Genomic DNA, 4,635 nt, shown 5'->3' with positions numbered 1-4,635 from the left:
GGGTCAAGAACATCACAAGAAAACTAGAGACTCAACAAACATGACCCATAGTGGCTCAAAGAGACTGACCTGACAATCACAGAGCCTGCATGTGTCTGATCTAGCCCTCTGTATACATGTTATGGTTGTGTAGCTTGTTCTTCTTGGGTGATTTCTAACAGTGGGATCAGGATTGTCTCTGACTCTTTTATGTAACAAAAAGGCTTTGTAAGGCAAAAGACACCATGAAAGCACCAAATGCCAGACTAGAGAAAGAGAAGATAGTTTAATCAACCCCACATGTGACAAAGTTCTGATTTCCAAAATATGTAAAGACTCCAAAAACTAAACATCCAAAACCAAATAACTCAAGTAAAAAGGGGTATAAATGTGAACAGAATTCTAAACAGAGGAATCTCAGGAGGTAGAGAACCACTTAAGTAAATGTTAAACATCCTTTGCCATTAGAGAAATGAATATTAAAATGACTCTGAAATGCCATCTTATACCTGTCAGAATAGTTAAGGCAAAAACAAAACAAAACAAAACAAAACAAAGAAACAAACAAACAAACAAAAAACCAAAAAAACCAAGGGGAATAGTCCTTTATTGCTGCTGGCAATGCAAACAGGTATAGCCACTGTAAAAAAAAACAATGTAATTTTATGAGAAAATTAGAAAATGTTTTCATTTACATGATGGAGTAGTATTCAGCATCAAAAGTAAATAAAATTGTAAAATTTGCAGGCAAATGGATCAATCTAGAAAGAACATCCTGAGTGAACTTACCCAGAAGCAGAAAGGCAAACATGGTATAGTCACACTTATAAGTGCATATTAGCTGTAATGTAAAGGATAACCTTGCTACAGTGCATGGGTCCAGAGAGAATAAGTAAAACAGGGGACATAAGTGAGGAAATATGAATCTTTCTGGGAAAGGGAAATAGAATAGCAATTGCTGGTTTTGAAGGGAACAGGACTAATTAAACTGGGGGAGGATAAAAGGGGAAAATTACTTGGAGGGACAACTAGAATTATGAGGCATTTCTAGGGCAAGGTAGATAACTAGTGCAATGGAATCTTCTAGGAATCTGTGAAAGGGAGCCTAGTTAAACTTCCTCATATTTGGGGATATGGAACCTGAATATTCCATTTTGTGTAACTACAGAAGATTTCAATCTGTCCATAAAACCTTTGCCCTAGAATATGTTACCCCTGCTAGATGTTTTAGGACAGTGCAGAAATTGGAAAAGTGGCAAGGAAATTGTTGGTCCACCTTCTGACTCATTTTACAAGAGAAATGCCATTGGTTGGAAATCCAGCATCCAGGAGATGGATAGCTCATAGTCCTGGGACAGGAACTTACATGACTGTCAAAACAAAATCCAAGAAACAGAACCAAACAACAATAACAACAAAACTAAGAAAAAATTCTAATAGTATTTCTCTATACTTGTACACAAAAGCCTACCATAATCATTAACAAAGAGGAGTCATTGAGCAACTGATAGAAACAAATTCAGAGACCTACATACAAACATTAGGTGGAGCTTGGGGAATCCTGTATAAGATGGAGAGGAATGATGGTGCAAGCTAAAGGGTTCAAGAACATCACAAGAAAACTAGAGACTCAACAAACATGACCCATAGTGGCTCAAAGAGACTGACCTGACAATCACAGAGCCTGCATGGGTCTGATCTAGCCCTCTGTATACATGTTATGGTTGTGTAGCTTGTTCTTCTTGGGTGATTTCTAACAGTGGGATCAGGATTATCTCTGACTCTTTTATCTGCTATTTGGACATATTTCCTTCTACTGGTTGGCCTTTATCCAACCTAGATAGATGGTTGGTGCATAATCTTACTGTAACTTGATGTAGATATTTAGTTAGTATCTCTTGTTGGCTTGCATTATTCTGAAGGAATGTGAAGGAGGAGTGCATTGGTGGGGGGAGTTATGTGAGAGACAAGCACTGGGAGAAGAAAAGGGAGGCAAAATTGTGTATGTGGTATAATATATGAAAGAATAAAAAGTTCTCAAAATTAGTGAAAATATATTTAAAAATATTTTTAAAATGTAGATCACTACTTTTAACATTACTGAATAGAAATGTAATGGTGAGCAATCATTTATTTGGAAGCCTAGAATACCCTGGCAGATTGGGAGGTTTTAAGGCATAGAGTAATCCAGACATTAGTCAGAATGGCTTCCTATACTTTGGAGAGTAAAGTCAAGACCGCATGCATGGTCATTAATCACTGGACTTAAGGTTAATATTAGGGATCTGTTTCTGGAAGGGAGGTCAACTTTAAGCCTGTGCCATAGAAATAAGATATGAGTCTTGATTATTCACATGGTACAAATGTATATCTTAAAATTAAGCCTCTAATCCAAATTTAGACCTCCATTAGGGCATGGGTAACAATTGTCACATGGAAATGCATTTTTAAGAGTGGACACATAGACATCATTGAAAAGTAAGCCCTGCTTCACCCCAAAACCTACAGAGTCAATACCCATTTCCTGGATTTGGCAAGTTGTTGCTTGTATGCAGAACATGCTTTAATTGGTTTTTCATCCATTTCTTGATGAGTCAAATTTGCAAACTCATTTATATTGCTGTACTGACTTTTTATCTTCCATTTTATTACCCAGAAAAAATGCTATGTGGAGATAGGAATAAAGCAAACTGGAAGCTTATTCTCTTGGCTCCTGTTTAAATTCTTACACTAGCTTTGCAACTCCGGATAACATATTCCTCAATGTCTCAATATTTGAAATGGTTGCAAAAAATGTGATAGTATTTATTACATATGCTGATCCAAGAATTACCCTCCTTCATGAATATGTAAATTATAGTTTGTGGTTTTAAATACAGGCTGTCCACATACCTAAGGCACCACATTACCACCCTCTAATCCTTGTACACAATGGTTCTAACATGGACTGCATTTGGATTATGCTTTATCTGCTGGCAGCAGCTACAGGTAAGTGGTCCCTAAACTTAAATATGAGGGGTTGGCACATGATGAAGTGAAATACCTTCCACTTTTCTTTTTCTCTACAGGTACCCAGTCCCAGGTTCATCTGCAACAGTCTGGGCCTGTACTGAGGAGTCCTGTATCTTCAGTAAAGCTGTCTTGAAAGGATTTTGACTTAGATAACTTTCCTATTGCTTATATGAGTTGGGTGAGGCAGAAGTCTCGGCATGAACTTGAATGGATTGGAGACATACTCCCAAGTATTGGCAGAACAAACTATGGAGAGAAGTTTGAAGACAGAGTCACACTGGATGCAGACACGATGTCCAACACAGCCTACATGGAGCTCAGCAGTCTGACATCTGAGGACTCTGCAGTCTATTACTGTGCAAGACACAGTGCCACAGATCATATCTGGAACTTGTCAAAAACTCCAAAAGAACAGGACGCTATATTGGGCTTGATATTACCACAATGAATAACCTAAACATTTGCTCAATCCTGTGGTTAAATATTGAGGAAAAGAAAAACAGGAGTAAGAGTTCAGTTATTTGCATTCAATCTGTGTTCAAATTTTACAGAGCAGTAATTTTTAAGTTAGTGATATTGATCCTTAGTGACACAAAACTAATTCTACTGTTTTGGGGATACATGGATGTCAGACTCATTAATGCTTTGCTGAAGGCTGTTCAGTTTGAATAAATCTGTGAGCAACAATAAGTATAGAGACCTATTTTATCTGTGAACTCTAGGGGCTTGACTTTGAGAATCATAGATGAAAACAATGACTTGTTTTGCATATTCCTCCAGCACAGTGTTCTTCTTCACAAGAAATCTTCATGCTAAGAACTGATAGTCTCATCATGGTGACTCCTTTTGGCAAATGTGATCCATCTTCTCTATTTCTAACTTAGAATCTAGGTAGTTGCATACTGAGTAAAAGATAGAACATGAAATATTGAATTTCCAAAGCATATTCCAGTATTCCTCTATACACAGAGCATCAATTGACACCACATAGCAGAATTTTGAACTTCCTTATTTGTAACTGAATGAATTCTACACACACATCAAATATTTAGCAAGGCTATATGACTGTACCTGGAGGACTAATCAGATAGCTGCTGGAGAATTCTACTGGAAGACCCTTATATTTTATATTACATGAAAGAAAATTCAGACTTTTGAGCTGATAGTGTTGGTGCATATGAAGAAAATGGTAATTACTGAAAAGACATGCTGTTTTTAAATGGAACCACAGTTAATATATACCTTACTATTGTCTACATTCTGTAATGACACTACTGAGGAGTCATCTATTTCAACCTCACATCAAAAATTAATGACCACCACAAAAGAGGGTTTAGGAAGAATGTAAGATCCAGATATGGAGTAGATAGTCATGAAATGCTATTGCATGAATTTACATGTCCATTGAACATATTTCACAGAGACTATAGCTACCAGCCCAAGACCTGAACAAACCAAGACAGAAAAAGTTACAGCATGAAAGCCTGTGAAATAGGTGAGCAGGGGAATGTGTTACTTTTAAGCTTAGGGATATCATATTAATTTCTTGAACTACTTTTTAGATATAAATATTATATATGATTTTTTCATTGATTCTCACATGCACTTGATACATTTCTATTCTATTCCCATCACATAAGAAAG

This window comes from Rattus norvegicus, chromosome 6 (genome assembly GCF_021556685.1).
Source record: "Rattus norvegicus strain SHRSP/BbbUtx chromosome 6, alternate assembly SHRSP_T2T, whole genome shotgun sequence".
Taxonomy (NCBI): Eukaryota; Metazoa; Chordata; class Mammalia; order Rodentia; family Muridae; genus Rattus; species Rattus norvegicus.
The sequence above is the reverse complement of the archived record's forward strand: the minus strand, read 5'-3'. Positions refer to the sequence as shown.